The sequence below is a fragment of the Sturnira hondurensis genome, unplaced genomic scaffold, assembly GCF_014824575.4.
Source record: "Sturnira hondurensis isolate 20B ecotype Veracruz unplaced genomic scaffold, ASM1482457v3 Scaffold0004322, whole genome shotgun sequence".
Lineage (NCBI taxonomy): Eukaryota > Metazoa > Chordata > Mammalia > Chiroptera > Phyllostomidae > Sturnira > Sturnira hondurensis.
In genome coordinates, this window is record NW_028076953.1 from 430,484 (window position 1) to 443,297 (window position 12,814).

The following is a 12,814-nucleotide window of genomic DNA, read 5'->3' on the forward strand; positions in this document are numbered from 1 at the left end:
AGAGCAATGAGATAGAACCTCTCCCCCATACTCTTCAACCACAGGTGGTTTTGACGTGCACGGTCAACTCCTCTATGCACAACACGAACTTACAGGCAGCGCGTTCAACATCCCGGGATCCTGGGGCCCAGAGATCAGGGAGCCCGGCTGTCCCTGTCCCGGCACGTGGGGGTTCTGCCGGAAAGGAGACTGGAGTGTCAAAGGGCTGACGGGCTTCATGGCCCAGGGAAATTAGCTTTTGGCTTCCTCTTTCTGCGTCTAACTTCGGTGAGTCCCACGATCACTCCCGCCCTTCTGTTCCTACGCGGGGAGCGAAATCAGGGGGCGGGATTAGGTCTACCGTGACCTAGGTCCTTTCTAGGAGTTCCCCAAAGGGCTATTTTTAGTGGTAGCTGCCCCTCTAACTTACCCGGGGGGAGAGCTGCGGTAGCAGAGCGGATGCCGCGCACCTGGAAGCCTCGGGAATTCCGCGCTTTGTTAGGGATAGGTGTGTCTGTGTGTGTTGGGGGCGGGGGCGGGGGTGTCAGTCACTATTTCTAGCCCATTCCCAACGCAGGGCCGCCAGGTGGGCGGATCAGAGGCCTGAGTGACCCCGCCGTGAAGCGGCGGAGCGATTCCTCCCCAGGTTCCGAAGAAAGTGCACCGTGCCCGGCGGCAGCCTTCCGCAGCCTGTCGCAGCCTGTCGCTGGCGCAGGGTGGTCTCTGCCGGGGAGGGAGCGCGCGGCCCGGCGCCCTGCGTCACAGCGGGGCTGGGACCGCGGGGCTGGCGGGCGGCGGCGGCGACCCCGGGGCCGGACGCTGGGCGGCGCTGGCTGCCGCTGGCCCGGCTGCGTGCGGGGCGGTGCTGGGGGCGGCACCGTCGCCCGGGGGAGGTGGAGAAGGGAGGGCTGCGGGGCCCGGGCGTTAGCTGCGTCCCGGCTCGGAGCCCGCGAAGAGGACCTGGAGGAAGGCGCCGCGGTGGCCGCGGGCGCAGTGCTCTGGACGTGGCAAGCCATGAACAGCGGCCCCGCGGGCGACCCTGCGGTCGCTGGCGGCCACTGAGCCCGGCAGGGAGACACCTCGCGGCTCCCCAGTACCCTCCGCAGTCGGCACCCTCGCGCGCAGAGGTAAGGGCGGGGACCGCGGAGGGATGGAGAGGGGCGGCCCGCGGAGGACCGCGGGCTCGGTCCGCTAGGTGCACTGGGGCCAGGACTTGCCCGGCCTCGCTCCTCCCTGCCTTCTCCTGGCTCTCGGGGAGGCGGCATGTGGTCGCCAGCCCAGCGTGTGGTCCCTGAGCCCTACACGGCTGGGGCTCTGAGACCCGCCAACCCCTGCTCCACCCATCCCAAGCTTCCGGACGCGGGTCCCCAGCCTGGCGCCAAGCGCAGCGCGGCCGCGGCAGGTTCTGCGCACTTGGGGGATGGGAGTGGGTGGACGAGGAGAAAACAGGGTCGACTCGGGTGGTCGTGGTTCTTTACTACCTTAAAAATCCCCTAGACTTTAGGGCCTGCCCCTTCTGGTCTGCTGACCCCTTGCCACCCCCGAGCCCCTGAAGTTAACACTTTGGGGACAGGGGAATTTGAAGGGAATCTGAAGGGACCGAGAGCGTGGTGCCGCTCCCTGGCAGGACCGGAGGGGAGAGAGGGCAGAGCCGGATCGCGCGGGCCCCACGAGCCAGGTGTCTAGGCCAGGACCGCTGCTGCCTTGAACCCAAACTCAGGCTTGGTAGTCTTTTCCTTTCCAGCTGGTTCCCAGAAACGCGGTGGTTTAGTGATGGAGTGAATAACTCGGGGACCTTCGGACGTGCTCTGTAGACACCCATTCCTTTCTTTTCTCCCTCGGCCAATTCTTCCCTCCTCCACCCCACGCCGGCCAGTGTACATCAGATTCCAGTTTCTTCAGAACGTAAGACACCTAGCCCACATCCTAGGATGGATATTTCAGTGTCAGCGCCAAACTTCTCTTGGTTTCAAATTCTTTTAGAGCATTTTAAACTCCCAGGAAACCCATTAGGAAACGTTTTCAAGTCCTCATCTTCCTTAAAGTTAAAAAAATAAGGATCAGTCAATCTCCGTGGGAGTGCTGGCTGTGGGCAGAGGGAGGCTTGAATGACCCTACTGAACGCAGCCTTTTGGGAGAGGAATAGGTAAAGAAAATGGCAGCCCTATTTCAGTCTCTCACTTTTCACAAGTGCTCGGTAATGTAGGAAATGTAGCCTTAAGCACAGGTCGCATTTGGGACTGGTATGTAGCAGTTTCCTAAGGCATGCAGGAGACTTCTTGGTAGACAAGGCACTGACAAAGCCATCTACTTGAGAGAGGAGGAAAAGTGCTGGTAAACCTTTGGTGCTCACAACACCGAAAAAGCACCAGAGCCAATCAGCTACAGAGGTGTATCCATTCCCTATGTATTTTAAACGATTTGTGTAAACCCCAAATGAAAGATGAACTTCACAAAATTTGCTCAGATTTATAAATTTTGTGTTGGGTGTGTAGACATAGATAACAGATTACAAATATAATCTGTGATTGTTTGCATCTCTTGTGACTTGTTTAAATAGGGAAGGACACGGCTGTAATCCTGACTTGCTTTACTTTGGAGTCAATTAACCTAAACGCTCTCTCTAGGTTAGGTTGTTTGTTTTCTTTTGAGGAGAAGAGGGAGAGGAGCTGCACGGATGGGTGTTTCTCATGGTTCGTATAGGAGATAGTGACCACGGATAGGGCCCACTAACTCAGCAGTCATATCACATAGCATGTTTAACAGTACCGACACTATTATCAGCTTTTGGGAATGGCACTAATTTCTTGTTTCTCAGATTGACTAAGCACTTAATGAAAAGTATTTTTAGAAAGGAGTGCTTTTAGTGAAAAATATATAATTTTCCCCTTATATGAAGCTTATCAGTTTATCTTTTAAAAAGAATACAAAGTTAGCAATATTTTAACTTCTAAGTTATCCAGTTGTTATCAAACTGTTGTTACAGTGTGAGTTTTTTAATAGTCTGTAGTATTTCTAAGTTATAGTCACCAATAACATCATGATAAAGCCCAAGTTTTTTAAAAGTGGGATAGAAACTTGTAAGCGTTTTGCCACACATTGTGCTCAACGATTTAACGTGGTGTTACAATACAGTCCGGCTGGTGCAGGTCTTCCAACAGACCTGTAAGGTAGGTGACCCGCCCAGGTCTCACAGAAGGAAGAGGCTCACATCTTCTGAGCCTGTGACTTGCCCAAGACCATTCAGCTAAACTAATGCCTGAGTGAGGCCCAGCCTTTTTAGTTTCAATAATATACTTTTGCATTATCCAAAGCTCCCTCTTTTTTTCCCTGCATACATTTACTGTTAACTTACCATTATGACTCTACGAAAAAACTGAGGTCAAGGAAGTAAAGTCACCTGTCCAGGGTTTTTCACGTAATTAAAAATATTTTTACACTTTTCATGTAATTAGAATCTAGCAGATTTTAAATTTGCAATCAGAGCCATCTGTTTCCTCAACCCTGTCCTTGCCCCTCACCTCTATTAAATGGCTGATTAAGAGCTTAACCTAGTGGATGTTTCACTTCTGCTCATTAGTTGTTCTCATCCACGTGACGATGATGGCCTCGTGAGCTACAAACATCACGCTTCCAAAGTCTGGCTGTACCTCCAGCCCTGGATCACTTATGAAGGCATATTGCAATCCACTTAATTTATGTTAAAATACAAATCATTCTAGATTGGCATGGGGCAAAGAACATAGCCTCAGGACAGGGAAAGGTGGTATCAAATTCTGGCTCTACTGCACAGTAGAAGTGCCAACTAACTCAACTCACATGATTCCATTTCTCTGAGCCCCAGTTTCCTCGTGCGTGCTGGGGTTCATAAAGCCTACCTGGTGGGATCATTGTTCGGATTAAGTGTAGCAGTACATACAAAAGGCAGCTCCTGTCACCTGGCAGGTGCGGTAAATGGGACAGAGGAATACCCCTGGCCCCTAGCTAGTGCTAATTGAAGTTTCTGCCATTTCACTTTTTGTATATTTTACGTCCATCTAGTGATTCATCAGTGTCGTCAGTGATTCACTTTTTGTATGGGTTACACACGGTCCGATCTGGTTGTTAGCATCTTTAACTTCTGAATCACTTCCTTTTTATTTGTAGTCCCGATTTACACACATTTAGTTTACTTTATGTAGCTTTTCCTTTGTTCCACTCTGCACGGTTTTTAGAACTTTATTAGCCATATTTCTTTCAGCTGGTTGGAAACTGATTTCTCAGCCTTGCTTATCACTCATGAAAGCCACCGCGACGAACCCCGGATCTCCCCACCACATGCCTCACCCTTCACCGAGCCTCTGCCCGCTGAAATTCTGCATCTCCCTCCAGGCCCAGCCTAAATGCTACATCCTGCCTGAGCTCCTGTCCCTTGCCTTTTAAATCCTTTGTTCACTTATAATTCAGACAGCATATACCCCTAGTGCTGTAAAAAATTTTACTTTTGCTTTTTCAGTTATTTGCCCAAGTAATAACCTATGAAAGATTCTAAACTCTTTGAGGACAGAAATGTTGTTTTATTTTTTGACAACCTTTGCTTTGTAACAAGCATAGATTGGTTCTATTTCCTGGATGAAAGATGAGTCGGATATTCTGAGAGAGATTCTTACAATAATTAGGAAAGACACCAAGTTATTTGTTTCTGTTACCTAATTGTTAGTAGCACCTTCCTCTTCATTTTGACACGTATTCGTTCCAGCTTTCTCCACCAGTTTGACTGGCATGACGTTTACTGGGAGGGCATAGTTCTTCAACAAAGCCTTGGCTGTTAGCTACCGCGCAAGACAGCACATCTTCACTAATAATGAAACCTCCTGAGGAGGCGTGATAACTCCCTTCAGTGCAGCTCTGTTGAGCACATCAATGATCTGTGAGTAGTTTGGCATTTTAGACGGGGTAACAGTCCAGGTGGATTTCTTCAGTTAGGAATCGCATTTACCTGATGGAAAGGATCGCTTACCTTTGAGAAAAGGTTGAGATAATAAGTGAAGAGGATTCCTCTTGCTTGGGAATAAGACTAATCATGGCCCAGTGTGTAGGCTACCACGAGGAAGGATCTTCAGAAGAGAATTAGCCCAGAGAAAAGGCCCAGAGAGTCTCACCACAAGTGTGAGCGGTGGAAAAAACAAAAAGGAACAGGTAGAAGCGATGGAGCACTATGGTACCGTATGACTGAGGCCTGCTAGAGTTCGCTCCTTTCTGGACTGTAGAAATAGGGAGGAGACTTTCTCAAGGTGGGCAAGAGAAACTAGGGTGGCCCTGAACATCTAGGACGTTAGTCTACTCCCATTTGATTCCAGCGAGGGCACAGAGGGCAAGAGGGAAATTTCAGAGCTTTGCCTAAAGTAGTTTATGTTTTTGCCATAGTTTGGCAAAGACATACTGCAAATTTTCTAAGTATTAAGAGGTAGAAGGTAACTGAACTCTTCCCTGCTCCCAGGCATGAAACAAAAAAATAACCCTGGCTGTCCACATAGAAGTATAACAAATTCTGGGAGTGAATTTAGGATCATTCTCTGGTGCTGCATGGGTGTCCTTTTAAAATACGGTTCTGTAGTCTACAGTGTATCTAACTGTGAATGGCAGTTGGTAGAGAAATAATAATAATGGTTCAGAAACTGAATCGAGTTCAGAAAAGAGAAAGGAAAATTGGCAAAATTTAAAAAATCAATTTTAAGCAAGATGCTTTAAAGCTTAGGGAAGTAACTGAAAAGATTTTAGATGATAAGTATTTCGAGTTGAAGGAATCCGTGAGAACTGTATGTTCTTGGAAGAAGCCCCGTAAGGACTGAGAAGAGGCAAAACCATTCCCATGCCGGAGAAGGGTGGGAAGGTGGGGCAAGGGGAGAGTTTGTTTGGCGAAACCCAGAACCTACCCCAAGGGCTGCAACTGGAGAGAATATAATGAAGCTCGTGGAAACGTGTTTCTCCACCTTTCTTTCATTATTACTCTCCTTCCCCGAGCCTATTTTAGATATATTATATCATAGATACACTGTATATCTGTTTATGTAATGTGGCCTTTTGGCAAGCTACAAACCATTAGTTAAGACTTTTTTTACCCTGTTCCCAGAACCAGTTTTCAACGAAGGCAAGATGGGCCCCCTACTGAGAATACGTGGTGTAGCATGATTCTGTATTATGTTAGAAACTCACAAGAGAACCATATGGAACCAAAAGAAATGAACAGTGTATGTGTGCACACATGCGTGTATGTATGTATGAATGTGCATGATAGATCAATTAAAAATTCTCTGGAGTTAGACTGTATTTTATGCCTTATTTAAAAAAAAACATACTTTAAGAGTTCTGGCCAAGATGGAGGCATGGGTAGAAACCCTTCACTTCCTTGCACAATCAAAAGGATAACAATCAATCTAAAATCAATAAATAACAAAAATCGCCAGAAAATCAAACTTCATAGAACTCCACAACCAAGGAATTAAAGAAAAAAATCAACCAGAACACCCAGACTAGTAAGGTGGACCAAGCAGGCTTGACTCAAAGAGCCTTGGCAGGGGGCTGAGAGGCAGGACTCGGCAGAGCTAGGGGGGAGGGACGGACTTAAGGGGAAACTGAGACTCAGAGCTGACTGTGGGCTACAGTTGGGGTTGCAGCGCTGAGAGATACTTCCAGTCTGACTCATGAGTCTGTTGGAAAGCGAGCTAGAGCCGAGGAGGTCAGCAGCTGTGTTCTCTCTCTGGCCCCTCCCACACAAGCAGTGCAGCAAAGAGGGTTGCCCTGCCCTGGTGGATACCTAAGGCCTCATCCCTTACAACCTATCACCTTGGCCAAGACCAGGAAATACAGCCCAAATGAAAGAACTGAGTAAAGCCTCAGAAAGAGAACAAAGTGATGAGAAGATCACCAACCTATCTGATGGAGAATTTAAAGCCCTGGTAGTGCCCTGCCTGGTGTAGCTCAGTGGATTGAGCACGGGCCCAACCAAAGGGCCCCAGTTCGCTTCCCAGCCAGGGCACATGCCTGGGTTGCAGGCCAGTTCCCAGCAGGGGACACAGGAGAAGCAACCATACATTGATATTTCTCTTCCTCTCTCCTTCTCTTCCCTCTAAAGGTAAATGAATAAAATCTTTTAAAAAATGTATAAATAAATAAATAAAGCCCTGGTAGTCAAAAAGCTCAATCAGTTCTTGGTCGAAAAATGAAAGAACAAATGAGAATACCCAAAATGAAATAAAGCAAAATATTCACGGGACCGACAGTGACAAGAAGGAAACCAGGACTCAAAGCAACAATTTGGAACAAAAGGAAGAAATAAACATCTAAGTGGATCAGAACCAAGAAACAAGAACCCAGGGATTCTCTGGGACAACCTAAAACATTCCAATATCCAAAATTCACTTATTTGAACAAATAATAAAGGAGAACTTCCCCAATCTGGCAAAGGAAATAGATTTCCAGGAAGTCCAGGAAGCTCAGAGAGTCCCAAAGAAGGTGGACCCAAGAAGAAACACACTGAGGCACATCATAATTACATTAGCCAAGATGAAAATGAAGGAGAGAATCCTAGAAGAAGCAAGAGATAAGGGGACAGTCACCTACAAAGGAGTACCCATCAGAATGTCAGCGGATTTCTCAAAAGAAGCCTTAGAGGCAGGAAGGGGCTGGAAAGAAGTATTCCAAGTTATGAAAGATAAGGACCTACATCCAAGATTGCTCTATCCGGCAAACCTTTCATTTAAAATGGAAGGACAGATAAAGTGCTTCTCAGATAAGGTCAAATTCAAGGAGTTCATCATCACCCAGCCCTTATTATATGAAATGTTAAAGGGACTTATCTAAGAAAAAGAAGATAAAAAGTATGAACAGTGGAAGGATAGCAAACTCAACAGTTATCAACAAATGAACCTAAATTAAAAGAAAAGTAATGAAAACAAAAACTAAGCACAAGAACCAGAACAGGAACAGAATCAGAAATGGACATCACACAGAGGGAGTTCAGTGGGGAAGGGGAGGGAGGAATGGGGGGAAGGTACAGGGAAGAAGCATAATTGGTAGGCATAAAACAGATGGGGAGAGAGAAAAAATGGTATAGGAAACAGAGGACTCAAAGAACTTGTATGTACACCCAGGGACAGGAACTAAGAGGGGGGAATGCAGGAGGGTTGGGGGGGCAGGGTGGAAAGGGGATAAAGGGGGAAAAATTGGGGAAACTGTAATTGCATAATCAATTAAAAATACTTTAAAAAAACGTACTTTGTTAGCTCTTAAACTGAAATACATATGTAAAATATATAAGGCTTCTTGTCCCGATTGCACCTTGGCAAAATTATTAAAATTCATAAAGTTATCTTCCCAAGCCTCCTCTACCTGCATGCTTTTATTTCCCCAGGATTGGAAGCCTTCCCAGACTTTAAATCCTCAACATCCTTTATTTATTTGTGCCATGCTGGGAATACTCTGCCATTTGCCATTCATGTGACTGGTCAAATATATAAGTGAGTTTGTCCTTATTAAAGCATTTGTATTTTATGCCACACATTTATAAATATGAAACACTATGTTTTCTATCAAAGGGAATTTGGGCTCAAAACAAGTAAATATTTGGGAGGGGTGAGGCTTCTGAAGTCATCCTTAGCTTCTTCCTTTTCCATTCCATGCGTCAGTTCCCTGGGGAGCAGAAGCCTGGGCTTCGATGGCTCATCTAGGGAGCTGCAAGGATAGGAACTTGGTTTCTTCATACTGTGTTGGCTTTCTTCAGCATTTGGAGCCCGTTGGTTCATGCTTCCTCCCTTCCCCCCAAAACAGTTCATCTTCTTATCCTGCAGGTTTTATCTTAACCAAATTTATCTTTTCCCTTCGTTTTATCTTAACCAAATTGATATTTTTTGTTTGTTTTTCAGCATCTCTTTGTTTGAGGGCACAGGCCATATAGGCCATATCTGCCTTATTCACTTCTGTCTCCACAGCATCTGCACAGTGCCTGGGACATAGCTACCCAAGAAATAGTCCTGGATTAAATATTAAAGATGTATTTTACAGGAACGTTTGTAGCCCTACCATCTTGGATTGTATCCATTTCCCTTCTATTATTTTAAATTTGGGTAATGAAATTTAATAGTGTAATTAGAAGTTATCCCTCTTAATAGAGTCATGAAATATGTACACAAAAACATTTCTATATATGATTGGAAATTAGGAACTCGAAAAGTATTTAGCTAATAACACCTTGTCTTTTAAAAATAAATGTGAGGTTAGCTTCATCAAGAAAACCCTGTCTACCTAATTTGTATTATCTCCCTTAACATTAGCAAGGTCATTATCTTTATATCAGCAAAGTTAGGAAATACTGGCCTGCACACACAACTTTCTGGTGAGTGCACACTTATGTGGATCCCTATAGCCGGAAAGTAGTTAAAATCAAGGAGCTAGCAACTGGATGTATGTCTGGCATTTGGAGCTGAGTGTTCAGCATTTTATCTAAGAATCTGGTAGCGTAATAGAAAACATGGGTCTGATATTTTCTGTAAGTGGCTCTGTGGTGGATCAAGCAGCAGCATGGTGTTATAAAATAAAGAAAGGGAGTAGTCAAAACTAACCAATGAAGTTCATTTAAGTTTATTCTGGGCAGGTACCTAATATTCTAAACATATTAATAATATTTTGCCTGTTACCATTTTTTTAAGAAAAACAAACCAACCATACAAATATACTAGATTTTTATTTGCTTTTGTTATGTTTATTTCTATATTACTAATATATAGGACAATACCTGATATGTAGCAAAGGATCAGTGAATATTTAACAAGTAAATGAATGAAATGCAAGATAGAGAAAGGGTAACTACAGGCCATGAGGGCAAAAGTAAAATTATTCCCAAGGAGATGGTGGTAAATAACTAGTAGACTGAATTGTCTGTTAGGAAAAAAACTTTTGGGACAAATCACGTATGGGCATATGTTGAATTTTATTTCAGTCTTACCTAAAAGAGGAAAAGTTTCTGATAGGTCAGTTCCAAAATTCATTCTTACTAGGGACATTTTATAAGAAGAATAGTGAATAGAGAGCATTGATAGACTAGATAAAAATGTGGGTTTGAGGTCTCTAGATTCTTTAACAATTGACAATTAAATGGGTGGCTCTTGAGCTGGTTTCCATGCACAAGTCTTATCCCCTTTCAGCCTTAAACGGGAGGCTGGATGGATGTGCAGGAAGGATGAAAAAAATAGGCATAAATATTGGAAAGGAAGAAGTAATATCCCTTATAAACCTTTTATTAGAAATTAGGGTTCTGCATCCTAAGGACTGTGAAAGAGGCTGACAGGAAAAAGTAATTGATTCATTCGAAATATGGTGTTGGGAGAGGGCTCTCCTCTGTACCACCAGAGAGACCAACAGGTGGGTCCCACAGCAAATTAAGCCCGAAACTTCACCAGAGGCCAGAAGAGCAAAACTGAAGCTCTCCTACTTAGGGCACGTTTTAAGAAAGCACAATTCTCTAGAAAAACAATAATGTGGGTAGCAGTAGAAGGCAGCAGGTAAAGAGGAAGACCAAGTATGAGATGGACTGACTCCATAAAAGAAGCCAGAGGCGTGAGTCTACAGGAGGCGAGCAGGGGTTCTGAGGACAGGACACGGCGGACACCACTCATTGACTGAGTCACCAAGACTTGGAGCCAACTCAGTGACACATAAGGAACATCCTGAGGAGCCTCCTACAAAGCAATGACTGAAAACAAGTGTCATACTCCTCTTTGATTGATGGGGGGCTATTTAAAATTTATGAACAAAATTTTAGAAGTAAGCGTGTTTCAGTCTGCCCTTGTACATGAATGTGAGGATAATTTTACTTATCCTGAGCAGGTACCTAATATTCTAAACACATTAATAATATTTTGCCTGTTACCATTTTTTCTAACTTGACAGCTTTCTCCATATATGTGATTTCAATAAATAGAACAGCCTACTGTTGACCTAATTAGCCAACCAGGAGCTAATCAATTGAAACTAATGTTCTCTAGCATCCCTTTTACAGTGAGCGCCGCATCCAGGGTTATAGTAGAGGGAGCAGACCTGTGGTGCTACCCAGAGGCTGCCCAGCGTGTATTAAACATTCTGTCGAATATAAAATACTGTCCCTTTTCCATTGCTCCAAATTTGGAACATGCTTGTGAAAAGCAACATTTTACAATGTTGTTGGATGACAGTATAGGTGCCCAGCGATAAGGAAAGGTCATATTGGTGGCTGGCTTAGTAACAACTAAAGCAGATGGTACATAAAAAATCTCAGAATTTTACTTTCTCTAGAGGCCATGAATCCCTTATTATTCTGTTTTTTGGCTTTTGGTTATTTATAATTTTGAAATATCAAAAATCAGCACAAAAACAAGGAAGCTAATTGCTCCTTCTGAAAGAACATAAATTTTGGATTGGGTGAGGAAAGAAATAACTTTTGTTATCTGGGTAGGATATAAAGTAAGTAAATAATTTTACAGCCTCATATTCAGAACGGGTCACTTCAAAAATAATTTTTCTTTCTGAGTTACCAGTTATCCTTTTAAGCTACTTTAAAAATTAATTTATCTTGCCCTGGCTGGTGTAGCTCAGTGGATTGAGTGCAGGCCTGCGAACTACGCGATCACGGTTCGATTCCCAGTTAGGGCACATGCCTGGGTTGCAGGCCAGTTCCCAGTTCCTGGCAGGGGACACATGAGAGGCAACCATACATTGATATTTCTCTCCCTCTCTCCTTCCTTTCCCCTCTAAAGATAAATAAATAAAATCTTTAAAAAAATAAAAATAAAAATTAATTTATCTTAATAGTTACTTATATTAATCACATAAACTAAACAATGGTGGATGACAGTAGTGTTAAACTTTAGTTTTTAAGGTAAAACTAATTTCCTAAAGTATGTTATAAGATGATGATTATAGTCTTACTATTCTAGTGTTACGAAGAATAAGTTATGTATAGATAGGATATATAGGCTTAAACTATCATATGACAGTATTATACCAAAGATTAGTCATAATTACTTAATTTAACTGTTAGTCCCAGGCCTTAAAATTAATTATCTTGAATTATAATTTACATTGCCACTTAAAAATAATATTTCACAGTTTATATTAAACATTTACCAGAGAGCCATGACAATGATGGTTTCACATAACTTCAGCAATGCCTGAAATTTACAACCACCATTGAAGAAACAGGCCAGTTGTAACTAGTTATAATTCAGTGTTGTGGCACATATCCACCAAGATTTAAATTTTTAGTGTAAATAATGATCTGACTTATGAGACAAATATAAGGAATTTAGTAACTCCCAATTAAATAGGCATCCTATTAGAAAACACATTAGTCATTCATGAACTAAATTACATTTTAAGAGCTTTATTGAGATATAATTCATATGCTATAACATTAATGTGTTTAAACTATTAAATGCTTTTTAGTATAATTATAGAATTATGTAATCACTACTATAATCTAATTTGGAAACATTTCATTGCCCTAAAAAGAAGCCTGTGCCCACTAGCTATAACTCCCCCCATACCTTCCAGTTTGCCCAAGCTCTGGACAGCCACTAACTTACATTCTGAATTTATAGGTTTGTCTGTCCCGGACTTTCATGGAAATGGCATCACACAAAATGTGATCTTTTGTAACTCATTTCTTTCACTTAGCACATATTCAAGGCTCATACTGTGTATCAATATGCTATTCCTTTCATTGCCAGATAATATTCCATTGCACGACTATACCATCTTTCTTTTTCCGTTCATCATTTGGTAGTCACTTAAGTTATTTTCACATTGGAGCTATGAGGAATAG

At 43.3% G+C, this 12,814-nt stretch overlaps 1 protein-coding gene across 1 annotated transcript in view; it reads left to right on the forward strand.

Moving 5' to 3' along the window:
- The first annotated feature begins 886 nt into the window (after window positions 1-886).
- The window catches only part of LRRC8C (leucine rich repeat containing 8 VRAC subunit C), a 91,226-nt gene continuing 79,298 nt past the window's right edge, over window positions 887-12,814 (forward strand). Inside the window, exon 1 of the mRNA XM_037045459.1 lies at window positions 887-1,106. The gene's annotated coding sequence lies outside the window, so the exon portion shown is untranslated. The remainder of the gene's footprint in view (window positions 1,107-12,814) is intronic.